Consider the following 18818-nt stretch of genomic DNA (forward strand, 5'->3'; position numbering starts at 1 on the left):
TCCCATTCTAACACACTTTGGGAACATTTGCAGCTATCTTGTGCACACCATTCATTCCTGCTGAAGTGACGTCAGTAGCACAAATATGGGTTCACAGTATCACAGGACAAAGGAGGTGCTAGCAGAGTGCTGATTACCTGGGAGAAATTATCTTCCTATTAGAAAAAATACCCCAAAAAATCATTGGTACTATAGTGATTATTCAGTGCTTGATGTATGATACCAGCTAGAAATAAAGATGAACTTTTAATTACAATCCCACTTCTGTGTTTCTCAGTTGTCACAGCCTCAGCATCAAAGCCCTTAATGACTTGTAGGTACCAAGATTAAAAAAATATATTCACTGTGTGTCAGCACCTATGCAAAGTCTCTCCTTGCACAGTGGGATATTCTCTCTAAACTGTCAAGAGAGTGCCAGCCAAACTAATCAGGTTCCATAAATACTAGTATAATAAAGGCAGTTTCAAACTGGCAACTGAATCTCCCAAGTGACAACTCCATGACCATTATGGAGTGACTGTTGTGGAAAATCCTCCCTTTTAAATAAGCTCAGTCTTATTACCTATGCCAAGAAGAGATGTATTTTCTACTTGCATCAAGCAACTACTGTGGCCTGAACGTGAGGGATGAGGTAAAGGCAGAAATCTGTGACTTGCACAGAGCTCTGGTCCGTCACTCCTTAGGCACAGGCAAACTAGCACGTGCTAGATATACAATATTTGATAAAGTCATATGTGCAGTGCACTAAACAGAGGAATACTGACAGCTCAGCTTTATAGTCTTACTCCCAGCTCTGCCAAGGCAAGAGCTAAGATCAGTCCTAGCTGCTAAGCAGGCATCAAAAAACAAGATGTATCTGCTGCGCATGAGAATGGTTGCTCAACTGTTCTAAACATATAAGCTTATTCATTTTTACAGGAGAAAAAAGGCAGTAGACAGCACAAGCAGGCTTGGAAAGAGTTTGAAAAGTATAGTCTTGAGACTTTTGGGAAAAGATTCATTGAGATTTGACAGTAGAGTGGTAATGCAAACAGCCCAGAAGTCCAAATTATGGCCAAAATCAAATGAATCAGCTTTCGCCTGTCTAGTCCTGAAGGGACAGTTGTCAGCATCACAGAACCAGTTTGGGCAGATCCCAGGTGAGTCAGAGATGGTGTGACTGGAGGATATCCCCTGTTGTCTTGGATTAAGCCCTTCTCTTGGCACACGTGGGTATGCGGGGCGCAGGGAAGAAGTGAGCCCAGGCTGGGGCAGGTGGGCACTGGCTCGCAGACCTGCTCTTCAGAGCTGCCAGCTCTTGCTCCTCTGGGTGGAAATGCCTTCTTTGAAGTAAACATTAGGGATGATGAGCAAGGGTTTGATGCAACTCAGTTTTCTATCCACATCTTCCATTTTGTAGAGGAAACATATCTATGGTCAATCATGTAATACAGGATTGGAGGCTGCCAAATGCAGAAATGCAGCACTACTTCTATAATAGTTTGTAAGGTAAAAATGACTTCTTTTTTATGCTTTTCTTTTTTTTTTTTTTTTTGTCAAATAGTAATATGGTGCAAGTTTATTTTTTCCCATTAAAATTTCAACTGACGGTTTTAATATTTTGTAACTATTCACCAGAAAGACTTTTTTCAGCATGCTTTGAACAGCTTTTGTTCCAGCTTGCCTCAGTAGATCTGTGGCAGTGTATGTAAGAGAGTAGTAATCCATTTAAAACAACCAGATAAACTGAATCTTATCCCCTTTCTCATCTAGCTTTTATTTGCAGGGCACTTTTTGCCACTTTGGGAGGGTGTCGGGTGACACTGGGTGCTATCTGGGACAGGGCAGTGGCATCCAAGTGCTCTCATGGCAGGTTCATGGTGCCGAGGTGGCATTGACAGTGTCAGCATTAAAGTGTCTGTTCCCTGAGGAGGATGTCATGCCAGCCACCCACACAACATGAGACTGACTCCTTCACTTGTCCTGAGCTGGAGGTGTCTCACTCAGGCTGACCACACATCCTCAACCCTTGCAGCACTGAGCACCCAGAGAGGACACCTACTTCTCTTATTGCATTTGCTCTTGATATCAAGCTCTTTGTGGACCAGTCAGAAAGGGACAGAGCAGGTCATGTTGCTCTTAGGAAGTCCTTCTACTGAAGAAATGGTCATCTATGGTGCAGTTTAGATGGGCTGTTTAGATATGGGAACTAATATTTAATAAAGAAAAATTCCAATAAAATGTGGAAATATCTTCTAATTTTTTCTCTATATAAAGCTAGCTGCACTATGTCTTGAAAACTAATCAAGCAGATAACACCAAACCACCACTTCCATTTGAATGAGCAGCAATACAGAGACCAAAGCAGCTCCCTACAACCCAGTTCTAAGAAAAGTACGTAAATGCCTTATTTTCTACTGGTAAACCACCCACCCATCACAGTTTTATGTACATCTAAGACCCGTAAAAATGTATCACCTTACAACCTGTTCCCATATTACAGAAACAATGGTCCAGAACCAATTAATGGAGTAATAATTTAATCCCAGCTCTTGGATGCTGCCCACAAGCAACGTAAAGAGCAATGATCACTGCTGTGACTGAAGTGCACCTGGTCACAAAGTATGGGGCTATGCACTTTCCTGCACATGGGCCATCTGCTTGGGTATATGCAGACTCGTCTGGTTATTTCACCCCACTATTGCCATGAAGGAAGGCCAGGGTGGCACACAAATGATCTGGAGAGCACTGAAAATATTTGGTAGTGGGTGAGCGTTATTCTGGCACAGTATTATTCAACGCATGATCTGTCTCCAGCAGCTGTGCAGTTTCAGCTGAAGTGGCATTTATCAGCTCCAGCATAGCTGAGAGATAGAACAGACTAGACAGCATCTCTGCATACCACAAGATCGCAGTCAGTCTGATATGGATGGAGGTTATTCAGAGGAGATAACGTCTTTGGGAGCAAGCATACCACTGTAGGCTGTATTTGTAACGTTCTGTAGAGGCAATAGAAGGATGAAAAAATGTCAAGGTTTGCAAAAAAAAAAAAAAAAAAGCCTTCAACTACAAAAAGTCTGCCTTAAAGAAAGTTTAATTTGTGACTTCTGCACGATTATCCTTTTACATATTTTCCACTGAGTATTGCACATTACTGAATGAATTCACCCTGCTAACAACACCACAAATGTATGGTGAATACCCAGGTTCAGACAGTCCAAATGGTCAGGAGCAGAAGAACTCAGTCCAGGGCACAAGCAAATGCTGAGCAGAGCAATTCCACACTGGACAAGACAAACTTCAAAGAGCAGGTACAAGAGCTGAACAAGCTATTAAAAGCCATTGGCTTAAAAATGGAGCATATATCCACTGATAAAACCAGCGTAGTATGGACACATGCAAAAGCATTGGGTTGTTTTTATCAGCTATGGAGGAATTATCCTAAGTAGTAGAATGAGACTTAAGGCAGCAACAATTCAGGACGAATGGAGTTATGAGTAATATTATAGAGCATAGTGGCAGCAGCCAATGTCCTTAATGCAGTCTGGCATCAGCACTTTAGATTTGGAGCATTCCTGAGAAAATTATTGTAAATGGAATTTGCAGAGAACAACAGAGGCTGTTATCGTTGAGGATGGAGAAAAAGAGACATGGAGAAACAAGTGTATCAGTGTGGTAGTGTGGTGTACCTATCAGCTAAGTACCACGTTGGAGGAATCGCACATGAGCAAAGGGCCAGAAGTGTCATGCAAAGTCACACAAGTCAAAAGCAGTTTCTGTTTTCTACCAGAAAAGTAGGCAGATGAGGGGAACACTGGTTAGAAAAGTTGCTGTACTAGGCCACCTTGCACGCAAGAAAAAGGCATCTCATTGCAATTGCATAGCAATGTTTTATCCATCAAACCATTAGTCCACAATTTATTAAAATTCAGACACTCATAACTGATAAAAAGAACAATGATAAATGAGATACATGTATGTGTGTAGGCACACATAGGCACTGTTTATTTACATATACTGCTTTCCTAGGGAAAGTTCCATCTTTTGCTTGAACTCCAACAATGCTCTCGATGAGATCTCATCCATGGCAATAAATCCATCTCATACACATCCAATCTTGCTACTGAGCAGAGGATTATGATAACTGATGACTCACAGGTTAACATCTAGTTCCAAATGGACAGGTAGTTTGTTTTCTTCATAAGATCTGTGACTCACAAAAAAACCCAGTTTTCAAGCCAACATTTTCCATATAGTGGAGATAATTCCACATGTTTTGTGTTGGCGCATTCCAGAACATTTCGCAGACTGTATAAGCTACATGCATTGAATTTCATTAAGTTACACTGCTGCAGATCTACAGTTACTCTATCAATTTCAGTAAAATTAAACATGTCTGGAGCATGCATACATACTCTGTAGCTTTTATGCTTTTCACTTGAGTTTCAAGTGGATTTTTTGCACATAATTTCTTAAATGGAATTCCTAGGTATGTCATAAATCTTTCTCATAAACATGCATATATAGCAAACGAACTCCACAGCTAATTGGTATATGTGCCAACATTGATACCAAATTTTTCTGAGAAATACGTACAGAGAATTTATTAGTAAAATAGTACAGGAAAAACTCAGCCCAGTTACTTGAGGAATTTGCTAGATTAAATAAAACGTAATTTGTTTCCTTCAAACATGTAAGACCTGATCCGTAGCCAGTTATGTCAATAGGATTTTTCCACTGATGGTACCAGTAAAGAAGTTGCATGCAATGCTGGCATCAGCAGTAAAGCTGACTCTAGAACCTCCTCTCTGACTGAACCTTTTTCTCCTCCTATTTGTTCCTATCTTCACACTTCAACTCATAACCCCATCAGTTACAGGAAAATCTTTGTGGCTTAGGAGCAATTACATCTGAAGGGGGTTTGGCTGCTGAAGCTGGCACAGGGGCACTATGGCTGGAATTTCAAACTTGTTACTAAAAGCTCTGTGAAATGCGGCGAGCAAAGGTTGCATCTGAACATCCTGGTACCCTTTATCTGGCACGGCCGGGGTTCGAGTGAGGCGAGAGGCAGTGGTGAACCCGAAGCAGGCAGCCAGAGAGAGGTTTGCCAGAAGCAAATCGCTTTCCCACCCGTCAGTGGATGCCATCGTGAGAGATGCCGAGAGGGGAAAGGAGCCTGGCAGTCACAGTCTCCTGGCTGGGGACACCAGATGCGCAACTGCCAGCAACCTATTAAATATTGAAGAGCAAGCATTCACCAGGCAGTGGGGAAGTAACATATTGATTGACTCATTTTGCTGCTCCAAGGAGAAAGGGCTCGTGATATGACTTGCAAAAACAATATGCTTTGCCCTACTCCCGTTTACTGTGAAGGAAAGTCACAGAAGGACACTCTAATGCAAAAATGGAGCCACAAAAGCCGCTGTGTTGGTATTGATCCTGGTGTTGGCGTTTGGGGTCACTGCGCTGGGTGTCAGTGATATTCCCAGCTCCTTACAGATTGTTTTTGGCAGCTCTGCTGATGTCGAGTGCTCGCTGCATGCAAACAGAAGCTTTGACATTCACTTGGGGGCTGTGAATGACCTGTTGTTAATACTATAACATCTGCATAGCAAACACAGGCTGTGTATACCTTTGTGTATACCATTTTTTTTCCTCCTTTTTTTTTTCCTCCTGCTTAGGATGCTGTAGAGACCAAGGATCTTTCACCAGGAGAAACTTGGTCCCCTTATTATACTTTGTGTCCATGGGTGTCTTAGCAACTGTTTGCTGTGATTAGACCTTGACCCTTGGGAAGGTTCACAACCGATTGTGGGAGGAACATTTTATTCCAATCCATCCTGTTCAATCAAGGAACTTTTCATTCTGCTAGAAATAACATCTTTTATTGCCATCTGGTCAGTAAATAAATTATAACAAAAATATAATTATAGTGTGCTGGTAACAAAGGTTGAAGCTGTTATCCAATTTCATCACTTAAGAACAGTTATTTTTATGAAGCGGCAATAAATAATAAATACTGTTTACTGGATGTCTTTTGTTTTTAGCTGTAGTGGAGTAATATATTTTTTGACATACAACAAAATTTAATCAAAACCACACTCCAGTTTATACTCATTCCATGGGTTAATTTGTGTTTTCCCACTTGTTTCCAAACTTCAAATTCAAAAAATGTTTCCTTCATGTTTCTGTACCTACGCCCCCACATCCAAGTATGGCTACTATTCTTTGTGTACCCAAATGATAGGCTTTTCCTTTTCTGACCAAACCTTTGTGCACTACCTTGTACCCTTCAAGTGAAAATCAATTTTGTATGTGTATGTGGATCCTTTTGCTTTTTCTGTCCATGAGTAACAAAACTCAGCAGCCTCTGTGCCTGACTCAGACCACTTTGAAAATGCAGTTCAAAAGCTTCCTGTTTTTCTTAAATGCCTTTTTTTTTTTTTTTTTCAAGTTCTGCTGCTGAAAGGAAAAACCTGAACTTCCTCACTTACTTCTGCTAAAAATACTTCTATTTTGATATGGATAAATAACCTTTGTGGCACTGAAGTTTGTTTACTTCCCATAAGCTTTTTCATTTCTGAGAAGGTCAGACCTAAGACCAGGTTAATGTAGTCAGGATCCAAGTGATAAAGGACAGACCATCATCTAGCAGGCAAGAGGAAATAAGAGCTCACATTTTTATGTGGCAAAATATTCCTCACTTATTACCCAGGGGTGACCTGAGGTTTCTCATCATCTTTCCCATCACCTTACCTCTGAGTGAGGCTGTCTTTCAGGTGATGGTTTTCACAACTATTAAAAGCAAGCTCAAAGCTGAGACAGTGAGTGGGCTTGCAGGGATGGGCAATCACGAGCCCAGATTTTGGGTTGCAGTGTTGTACATGTGGGGATAGGGAAGCAATAGATCCTGTGAAGATTAAGTTTGTTTAAGGCAACATTAACTCATTTGTAGCTATACATCCCAAGTATCTCCCAGTCAAGGGAGAAACAGCCAGGGAGAGATGCTTCTGGCATCTCTACCTCTGGTACTCCTCTTCCTCCCAGCCAGGGCCAATCTTCAGAGAAATGAGAAACAATTTTGTAGAGATGGGAGCAAACAGCTTGCTGCAAAGACCGTGTTTGCCAGCTGACCTGGCTCCCCTCTATTCCCTTTATGATGACCCTTTTACAGTGAGTCAGAAACCAATTTTCTTCATTTCTTGCTTCAAGCAGTCAGCTTGTCTCTATAGAGGACTACTTGACAGGACGCACCAATCAGTCATTTTTATACACCATTCACACAAGCAGGGACATAAACAACCAGCCCGCAGCCACACACTTAATTGAAACCTGTGGCCTGTTTGCTAAGGCTATGGCAATTAAAATTTTAATTAACCTCTGCACTTTCTGCAGCCAACAGATAACTTATTTCACATATTGATGGAATTAGCCAGTTCTCTCTCCCATCATAACCCAACCAACCTCCCACCCCATACCTTATTTAGGGGGAGACAGAAAGCATGTGGGAAATGTATACCTCCTTCTTTCCTTCCTTCCACCCTCTCCTCTGGGAATGGGGTGTCTCCTTCTTCTACTGAAGCCTCCTATGTTCAGTATCATGGAACGGGCCAACTCAGTTCTTTGCTTCAGCCTCTTTAATAGCCTAGGAAAAGGAAAAAAACTTTAGTCCCTCCTCTCACACAAGCTTTTAGCTCCTGATTTTGCATGCCAATCATTTTCAGCCTGACCAGTACATACTGTTTGCCATCTCTGAAACTTAAATCCATGCCACTTTTGAGCCATCAAAACGCCAAAATGTATTAGAGACATTTTGTGGGAACCCAGACCAGCTCCCACTAAAATCAGTGGGAGTTTTCCAGTCAATTTTAATGGAGGTTGGATCAGACCTCCCAGAGTGTTAAAATTACAATTTTCACGTGCAGATGATTCCAAAATAACAGATTCGCTTCAGCTTTTGCAAATGATAGAGCCTTAGCCTGAAAATAGGAAATTATTATGCAAATAGTCAGATATGGGACTCTGACACTTGAAGAAAGACCTCTTCAAACTTTTGCACACTTTTTAATTGAAAAAAGATAAACAAGCCACTAAGTATGATATCTGCTGGATCATTTCAAGGAAAAGAACTCTTTTTTTTTGTTATAGTTACTAAACAAGTCAAAGCAGGGGAAACTGGTAATTAGAAATTATCGTTGCTCTTAACTGTCATGACCTGTGTGGCTTTTGGGTTTCCCTCCAAATGAATCACAAAATCTCTGCCCTGATGGCCACAAATTATAGTTGTATTCTGGAGGGTACCAGTTGAACACTGCTCCATCGCCCTCAGGGAGGGGAGAGTTTGTTGCCAGCAATAGCACGTTATCTTGTCCTTCCCAAGCTGGGCAGGGACTGGGCTCTTGGCTGGGCTTTCCCATGCGAACAGGTCTGTCCCACACCGGATGAAGGAAATGCTGGGAAGGGCAGATCTGATGCCCAGTGTACCAGGACTGTGGAACTCCTTTCTTTGGTCTTCCTATTCTCTCTCTCTTCGCAGGGGTACTGAGATATTCCTTCTTTGATCTCATTCATTTTCACAAATATTTAAGCTGTCTGAGGGGCATTGGGGCCACCTGAGAGCACATGTGGCCCTTGGGTCCAGCTGCGCTCCAGCAAGCCAGGGAAGTAGCTGTGACCTAGAAAAGGATTTGGGGGATGGTGTGCAGAGCAGAACATCAAGCGGCCCATTCCAAGACCGATTAGAATTTCTTAACAAAAGATACAAGTTCCTTAATCACTCTTCAAGGTTAAGAGGTTCACATTGTATTCCCATGTGTTCTGACCTTCTCTAATTAGCATGCTGTTAGTATTTCACATCTGAAATATGAATAAGCTATTCATTATCATCCCAGCCATTATTCTTCTGCAAGCCACCAGAAAGAAAAAGTTGCTGCTTTTCACAGGAGACAAGGTCAATCTACTCTATCAGTCGACTAAGCCTGAATAATGTATAAACTGTTTTTTAACAGCAGGCTCTCTCAGCTGAACAGGTGATAAGCAATGCAAATCCATAAGGACTGCCAGCCAGAAAAGATAATCTACTATTTGGAAATATTTTTACTGTGAGGTATTTGCTACCTCTGCTACAGTATCATTTGAAAGAGTGAGCCTTTGCAGATGGAAACCCGAGTATACTATGTCTTTACTTTTATTCCTTCTCTCTAATAAGGTGGGAGTTACGGTACAGTCCATGCCTGATGGTGAAGATATAACAACAGGGATTTCATGGCAGGAATTTTTTTTCTTCTTGTGGTTGGTATCAGTAATATCTGCGTTCAGTGCGTAAGTGCTGTAAGCTTGCTAGAGCTTGTAGGGAGAGGTAATAACTTCCATTAGGCCAGCTACAATACTTGGAAAAACAGATGAACTTTTGGGCACAGGAGCCTTTATGGAAGTTAGAAAAAATGGCCCAATTTCATTGGTGTTTCTCATTAGACCTGAGGAATGGTTTGTGTGCCAAAAAGCATGTCTGTTTTTTCCAGCTTGATCACTTCACTCAAAATACTCTGTTACCTCTCCTTTCTACCCTTGCCTTATATATCCTTAGGGTACCATGACATAACAACATTACTGTTAATTACATTAATTCGTCTCATATAATGAGAATTAATGAGAATTATACCATTGTGAAGACAGGTCAAGAGTGCAATACAGTACTAAATACATTCTTAGCATTTTTCCTCTTCTTTGATGCTATTTCTATTTAATTTATTAACTTAATTGCAGGACACACATATAGAACAAACACACAAATTACTTTTTCCTGCTTCTGATGATGAAGATTTGTGCTTCCAGATCTATTATAGATGACATATTTTACACCAAATAGTTGCATCACTGGTTGTCTATGTCTTCACTTCAAAAAGCGAAGTTTGTGCATTTTTGAATCAGGCAGTTTGTTCAGTATCTTCTGTCTATGACACAAGATGGTCCCTTCTTCCTAAAAAAATGTCTGCAAAGACATTTAATTACACAACAGCCTTCAGATTCTGTAATGGCAAGACTGAAACAATTTCTATCTACAGCATGAGGCAAAACATTTTTTTTTCTTTTTTGTTCAAATACGTCTTACCTGTTTTTCCCCCCAAAAGAGAAATTTTATGGTATTATACAATATTTTAAAATTATATATGTTCAGTTCCTTAATCATACTTTTTTTATCAGTTTTACTGAAATGTTTATACATTGTCTTCATATCTTCAAAAGTGAGGATATACGAAAGACAAAGTCAAGGATCATAACACATACATTTTATACTTTAACTCTGATACTTGAGTTTTGCAGAACTATCAGAAATCTTAGACACTTACTTAGATATCTTTCTTAGACTCTTAACCTCAAGTGGGCAGATGAGGAATAAGGCTGAGTATCTTTTTACACAACATGCTCAATAGCAGGAATCCCAGAACAGGATTTTGATACAGGTGTTACTCTGATGGTCAGTGTGGATGGGTGTGGTGGCTCATGCAATCAAATAACATCATCTGAAAACAGAAACCATCCTCGTACCATTTGCTTGGTAAATTTTGCTCTCACAAAGGGATGCTGACCACAAAAGGATGTGAGTCTATTTACCTTTACTGTGCTTCTGCAGCTTCACTACTTTGATAAGAAGAAAAGCGTTTATAGATACAGAGTCCTTATTTATCATTTCCATGTAGTACACCAGCATGGTTTTGGAGGAGCATCTTAAAAACCAGACACTCATCAACTAATATGTTTTGGGTATGGATCAAATCCTTCATACTGTCATGCACCGTAGGCTAATCAGGCAACCAAAGGTAGTGAACACAGGAAAGGTGTCTGTTTAGTGTCTATACGACTGCCTGGGGAAAGGTTGCCACACATGACTCATTAATGTACCACACTTGTCACCACTGATATAATGCCATGAAGAAGCCATATTTTCTCTTTCCTGAGGAAGGGCCTGTTGAGTTGTTTTTTTTAAAATTATGTTTAGCTTTACCCATGCCCATTCTCAAATACATGCAGTTTATATGAGTGGAACAGCAATCTAAGGAGAGATATAAGTATGTATCTAACATATAGGTGTTTCTAATTGTATTTGCTGCCCACCAGCAATGAATATTTCCTCTATCTATCTTAATGTAGTCTTTCATCTATCTCGCATTTGCCCCTGCGTTGGGTGAGCACCATTTTCCATGTAGCACACACTCAGGGCTGTTTCATGGTGAGAGCACAGAAGAGCTAGCACAGAGAGCATGCTAGCTCCATAAACCCATCTTCACGCATATGCTGAGCAGCCCAGGCTAGGCTGCTGCTTACTTCGGACAATGTTAGTGAGGCTGCATCAGCCCAGGACAAAGTAGAACAAGTTCCCTGGTCTACGTTACTGCCTGCAGATAAGCATAATTCAGAATGTGCAAGAGAAGCACTGATATTGCAGCTATCTTCCACTGAAATACTGTTCAGACTGGCTTTCTCCAGTACTAACCACAGCAGTCACATACATAGGAATATATTGTCTCTCTCTCATTTTGTTTTTGTATTTTTTTAAGAAAAATGCCAAAATTTAAAATGCTTCTCCAGACACATCATTTATCCCAAAATATTTAACATTTATTTCAATGTATTTTTATTTTAGAGATATTAAAACTTTGCAGTTCCAAGGATTTTGTTTTCCTCCTGTTTTCTCTGCATTGCCATAAAACCTTAATAAAAACTTAAACTTTTTTTTATTTGGTCAGACTTTTACTGCTACAATTCATTGCAGATGGAAATCAAGGACAAGGTTGAGTGAGCTGACTGAATTACTTAATTCCTCAGAGACTAGTAGTGGCTGTACTTATAAAAGTCTGATGGAATCAGATTTGCTAGTGTCCTGTTATCTCTGCAGTTGTCCCTTTAGGGATGATGAACTTAAAGCCAGCAGAAGGCAAAGTCCTCAAAGGTCATAGAACTGCAAGTCCACTTTCATGATTTGCTTAAATCATCTCTGAAATTCCATTGCTTTCAATAGCTTCATCCCATGGCTTATCTAAGTGCTACCATAAAACATCAGGAGTGATTTCACAAGCACTGTGTAAATTGCAATTACTGTCTGTATGAATAATAATAATGAATCAAAAATTTACTTTACATGCTTTAGGTCAGATTTGTTAACTCTCCACTTAACAAGTTTCTCATGATAAGCCTGCTAGAAGAGGGAGATATGATATATGGCAAAACAATAAGAGCAGCCTTTTTCCACAGTCTTATTCATTTTAGGTGATTCCCACACTAATAATGAAACTACCTGAAAAAAAAAAAATCTGAAAGAAGAAAAGTAATTCTAGAATATCTGTGGTGGAAGAGATGGGGCAGCCAGTGCAAGATTGTTGTGGCCAAAAATAAGGTTGAACCAGTTCCTCAAGGCTTTCCTAGAATGTTGCTACAAAAACAATGCTGTTTTCTGCAGTGCTAATATCTGAACCTATGAAACTTTGATTTTCCTCAAGTGAGGAAATAAAGATGATTCTTAGCTTTGTTGATAACCCGGATGACATGACTTAAGCAGTGAAGTCAAGGAATTTAACTTTGACATATTTGAAGTAAAATATTATTTTTTATCCATCCATATGTTATTTCCAACACTTTTCATATTGATAGATTTCTTCCTAACTGTATCACTAGAAACTTAAGATCATCATTTAGTTTAGTTTTTTAGAAGTAAAGTGAAAAAAATTACTTTTTTCCAGATCAAAAGGAAACCTGAAAATTATTTTTGATTCCAGCTGGACTACTTTTTAGAAAAGGTTTTTTCATTTTGTTGATAGAACAAGTTCTTCAGACAGGTCTTACAAGGGTGAACGCAGGAACTTTTGTGGTAAATATGTTGCATTATATTAACAGCCATATATATGTAGGCTGTGGAAGATAAGACAGTCCATAGTTGTATCAGGTACATCCATGGTCTGGGTTTTCAAACCTCCTGATCAAGAAACTGCCTAAATGCCCTTGTCCCCTTTGACAGCTTGTATTTCTGAGGGTCTTTTCCATGGAAACCAAATGCATTGGACAGCAGGGAAACAAAAGTGGGGTGTGAGTCTCGACAGAGTCAGATGTGCCACACTGCATTTTTATTCTAGAACTTGACAACAATTTTTTATTTTCTATTTCTCATTGAAAAAATGCCTTTTTATTTTTTTCTTAGTCCAATTGCCTTTGCCTGTTCGGGTAATAATATTTTAAATGAAAAGGCGTAATAGTGTTTTAATCACCTGTAATTTTTCCTGCATCTACAGCATGTAAAGTTCTGTGTTCTCGTAAATTTCACACCTAGAACAAGAAGAACAAGATGCAGTGCTGAACAGATTGAAAAAAAATAAAATCCAGCAATAATAACAGTTTAGTCATACTGACAATAAAAATAGTAACAGGATACGTGGAATAGTAAAGAGCAGGCAAAGCAGTCTTTCCTCACTGTGTCTCACTTTCTGTTCCACCAATCGCTACCAGGGACGCACAACTGAAAAGATGCTATGTATGTTGTATTATTGTTAGGACCATCATCAGGAAAGAAATCTTCAACAACTTGAAGTGACTTAACAACTTCTTCAGAAGATCTCAGCCTACACAAGAGGTTCCAGTACACTGATTTCTATTTATTATATGCTTGAATGATTTATGAACTGAGAGAGAGCCATGCGTGATTATATGATAACTGAAATACAGGATAAGGAGAGCAGATGTTGCTGTGACCAGTGCTCAAAGCCCTAATTGCCAGCTGGCATGCTGTTTTTAATCAGCTGGAGATATTGACTAGCCAGGCTGGAACAGAAAGTTCCTCTGAACTCTGGGAATATTGGGTGCATAGCTCATCATTTCTTATGGAGTGGAGTGCTAATTACAAGTGCTATCCCTCATTATTTATGGAACACTGGTAGACTAAATACTTGCTAATCTGAAAACCCAGACTCAGGAATTACAATATCCTGGTTTTCTTCCACTATAGCTTCTGCAGACAGTTCTCAATACAGATCACCTAGACACTAGTGGCGGCAGCAATCTTCCATTTTGGTCAGGAAAGAGGCTGAAATGCTGTGGCAGCTCCATGGTCAGCCTTGGAATATTGTACAAACCAGGTCTGTATACCAGTAGTTGTTTGCTATGTGTGCTAAAATGGCATTATTGAGCAGGTGATTTGAAATAAATCACTATTAAAAATTAATTTTACAACTACAGATTCCTGGACCTTTGAGGAAAATCCAGAGGTCTTTCTCACATGAGGAGATCTAGGACACATGGAGCTCAGTCTGGAACTTCCCAGAGGAAGGACAACAACTCTCATCTACTAAGAAAATTAATTGAAGCTAGGAAATGAGAATTGAGACTATCAACGCTTCTCAACAGTTCGCAACCACAGGCAAAGGCGCTGTAGACAAGGAGGACATAACAGCACCATCATGAGAATTTCTTATAGGTGCACGAAACAGTGATGTTACAGAAGATGAATAGATTGTCATCCTGAAAACAAATGGAACATTTATTACTTTTAAATTGAACACAGGTGCAAATGTCAGCATGGTGCCACAGACAGTGATAGCAGCCCTGAGATAAAGGGGAGCATAGAATACAGCTGATGCATGCTGGGAGGAAAATGCTGGCCTCTGGCAGGATGCTAGGAAAGGATGTGGATAAGCCTTTTCTGGAAGAAGAAACAGAATACATCCACTGAAAGGCTGCACACTTTGATGTAAGTATCATTAGGTGAACATTTAGAAACTGAAACTTTTCTATGTGATCTGGCTATGAAGTTGGTCCTGCTTTGAAAGTGTAGCTGGGCTAGATGACCTCCAGAGTTCCATTCCAACATAATTTTTTCTACAATTTTATGCTTTTTATTTTTAAAATGCATCCGTAATGTTCTAGCAGAAAGAGAGCAGCCATTTGTGCTCAGTCAGCATCCCTAAGAGAGAAGCTGCCACATTGGTTCAGTTTGGCACCTAATATACCTCACAGAAAAAGATAGGCATGCTTTTTATTGTATAATCACAGACACCATCAGTGATTCTTTAGTTTGTGAAGAAAAAAAATCACTACAAATAGAAGAATGTGAGGCAACTTGGAGTAATTTTGTATGGAGTTAAAATAATTGAGCTTATGCTAACTAAACTGATACAAATAGAAATAAGCTTCTTGGGAGAGGTGGAACAGGTAGAGCCCAGTAAAACAGCTGACAACCCCAGCACACCTGCTTCCAGAAACAAGAAAATACTATTAAAATTAATTGTATTTGTGAACTGTGAGAAATGCGTAACTCATCTCGCTGCTCGTGCCATGAGCTGGTGACACCATGGAGTCCTGGCTCTCCAGCCGAAAGACACAGCAGCTTCCCTCCAAGCTCTGCTCTGTTGTGTGATTTCCCCAGAATCAGGACACGGAAAAGACTTCAAATTCCCAGAATTCACAAAGGCTTTAGCCTTAGATCATGGATGTACAGATCTGTGCTGAATAATCCTGTCTTTGAACATCTTGCTTTAACAATCTCCTATTCCCGAAAATACACATTTGGAGCTGGTTTCAAGTATAAATTCTTCATTTTTTTTCAATGTAATACAAAACTGAGAATCGTATTTGTACACAACATAAGCATAGGAAAGTCTGTCGAAAAAAATGTGAATGCCTATTAGAATGATTAGGACAAACAAAATATAATAGCTAACAGTCTGATAGCAGCGGGGATATGAGTAGCAATTGTGAGAGTCACTGCTGAGAGTGAAATCCTCAGCAAAATAACTAAGGCTTTTAGCACAGAATCACCAAGCCAGCTTGTTCCTAGCAGCTATTATAAATAGATAGCAGAGTGTTTGTTACTAGAAATTATTTGCTTAGAGACACGAGATAGAAATCTGTACTCTAGAACAAAACATAATGTGTGGAAGGACATGCAAAAAAGCTGCCAGTAGTTGTATTCCATATATAGATATTTATAAGCCTGGAAAATTGCAGCTCAAATGACATTCCTGTACACAGATGGGTGAGCACAATGTATTCTTCATAAAATAAGAGAAATCCAGTCTCAACCTCCCATGTATTTATAACAAAATAGTAGTAAAGAATTTATAGAAGTTAACTGAAGATGTTCTGTACATCTTAAGAGAAGGTGGCCAACAGCAATTTCAATTAATTTTGCAGAAACAGACATTCTATGACAGGCAGATTTCTCAGGTCCAGCAGGGAATTTGTGTTCAAAGAAAACGGCAAAACAAGCCAGGTAGCTACTTAAACCTGCAGGCTGTCCTACATCAAGCAGATAAGTGCCTTGGGCAGTCACTTGATTGGTAGTGAAATAAGGGCCATTTCTGGGCTGACTTTCTCTTTTGCTTTGAGAATAATATCCTGGACTGGACACAGTCAACTGTCGAAATTCCTGTTTCTACAAAAAGCCAGTGGAAAACTCATACTCAGTTATTTACCCTACTTGACCTGATCTCTTCCCCACCTCTCCAAATGACTATCCAGCTTGTTAGGCTATGAGCTTTTTCACCTACAGAATATTTAACCTTTCTTGCAAAGTGGAAGGGCTTCAACAAGAGGCAAAGATGGAAAGTATCTAGCCCCAGGGGTGAGCAATTAGAGCACTCGTCTGAAACAGCACAAAGGGGTTTGGTCTTTCTAACTGGGGGAATATGATTACATTTATACAAGAAAGCGTTGATCCTAGCTTAGAGTGGAAGAGCTGTTGATCTGGATATGAGAATACATAATCCATTATATAAAATGCTTTTATTTCTAATACTGGCATAATGAACAATCTCAACTTTATTTCATATCAGCCTTTTTAATCCTCTTGCATGACTGGTTCTGTAGGAGGTAATCTAGCAGCTAACCATGGCATCACATATAAACATGTAGATATACATACACCCACAAGTATGTATATCTTCAGAAAGCTCAGTCCTTCTCTAGACAACATTTATCTTACTTAACTAGGAAAGATAGATTTGATTACTTCTGCTGCTTTTTTTCACTGAAACCAAGACATTAGTTAAACAGTAGTCTGGGTTTATAATCCTCAGGAAATAGCTAGTTATGGATGATGATCCTGGCATGTCACATTACTGTGTGAAGTAGCCTGTTTATCATTATGCCTTATACTGCTCCAGCCTTTCTTTGTTGTACCTCCAACCCAATGATGAAAAAAATTCTGTTAATTCAAAAAACTTAGCTGACACTGTAATGTGAAATTAAACATCCTGTACAAATATCTGATTGATTTGAAAACTCATTTTATAGCATTTTATATTTTGACACTATGTTGTAGTATTCTTGTTTCACTGCAGCGGTTGGTATTTCCTACAGAGTGTGTGAGAATTACATAGTTTTTCCCTTTCTCATCATAGTGTTATGCTCTCTACTCTACAGCTTGTGAAAAGGGAATAACAATGAAAGTTTACAGAAAGAAGCAGTAGAAAGGAATTGGTCCTAACAGAGAAATCCTAGCAGTCCAAATAACTCTTTGGTTTCCTGCAGGGTACACTGCAGGAAAAGTGAAACGCTTGATGGGTGAGAATAAAATAGTTTGTCTTGGCACCACAGAACTCTATGAATCACCTTTTTGAAGAACGAGACATTGAAACTTTAGCTTTCAGTGCATTTAACAATGAAAGTGACTGATTCTTGTTCTGTATATAAAAATTATCTGGGGACATTAAAATATCATTTCCTCTCTGATTTCTTCCACCTTCTGCGCCCTGTGAAGGCTGTTCTAGGCAGCCAGGGACCTGTTTCAATTCACGCAACACACAACTTTCCTTTTCCCTTACTGCGATCTCTGAGTGTGTTTTCTTTTTCTCTTCTCTGGGCTGAATTCAAACTCTGCTCCTTCTGTGATTTTTCACTTCTGCAATCTCGTCCACATACTGTGCCCTTCACACCCACTACAGAGGTCCTCAGAGTCTCATTCTCATTCTCAATCTTTATTGCTTTATTCTCCAAAGTAACTTTACTGTGGATTTCAAACAGGAACATTGTGACAATGTGATGGACTGTATGTCTCCCTCAGCTTGCTTTGGTAGCCACCCTCATTCACCAACCAGCCTTGGTTCTTTCACCCATAGCATCACTGTGGCTTACTATTCTTCCATATTTCAACTATGAAATCATCTAGCTGGGTGAAAATTTACAAATGCCTGCAAGTTCCAGCCTGAACTCTGACAGCAATTCAAGTTTGGGGAGACTGCTCCTCAGCTCTTTAACTTGAGATAAAAGTCTGGATTCTCCATAAATTTGGCAGTCCCTTGCTTTCTCTCAAGGAGGTATTTCAAAAGTCACAAGTCTGAGGGATTTGCCAGGCACAGACAATAACTTAGGGTGCAATGGCACAGAGTGTGATGCCGGAGTAACTCAAAGAAGTGGAAAGACTGGTCAGACGTCCTGAACCCTGAAATTCAGTCAGAAGAGATACAGGAAAATATGACTCACAAAGCTGTACGTTGTCTAGATCAAAGTTTAAAACAAGATAGGTAAGAAACCAAGTTAAGGAAAAGAAAACCACAAACTATCCTTTAATCAGACTATGGCTGACTCCTCTGATACTGTGAGGTGAACCACTGAAGGTATTTCTTAATTTAATTTAATTTAGTTTTATTTTGTAATGAAACTCAGAAGCAAAAGCAAAATTTTGCACTACTTCTTGATGAATTTTTGAAATCAACCCTGGTTTTTGAAATTGCTTATGAAGTCAGTTCTTACTCCAATTTACCATAGAAGAATACACTGGGGATTCAAATGTGAGCTTGTCTAGCCCATTGGGCTTATAGCCTACAATTTAGGTGAACCAGGCTGTATTTGGTATT

General features: G+C 39.6%; 1 long non-coding RNA gene across 1 annotated transcript; it reads left to right on the forward strand.

Annotated features, from left to right (window-relative positions):
• The first annotated feature begins 11853 nt into the window (after nt 1-11853).
• LOC135579395 (uncharacterized) lies at nt 11854-17694 on the forward strand. The gene is made up of 2 exons (XR_010472430.1): nt 11854-14102; nt 14203-17694. It is a non-coding gene; the product is annotated as an uncharacterized LOC135579395 (long non-coding RNA).
• Nucleotides 17695-18818: the final 1124 nt, after the last annotated feature.

Source organism: Columba livia, chromosome 4 (genome assembly GCF_036013475.1).
Source record: "Columba livia isolate bColLiv1 breed racing homer chromosome 4, bColLiv1.pat.W.v2, whole genome shotgun sequence".
In the NCBI taxonomy this organism is placed as follows: Eukaryota; Metazoa; Chordata; class Aves; order Columbiformes; family Columbidae; genus Columba; species Columba livia.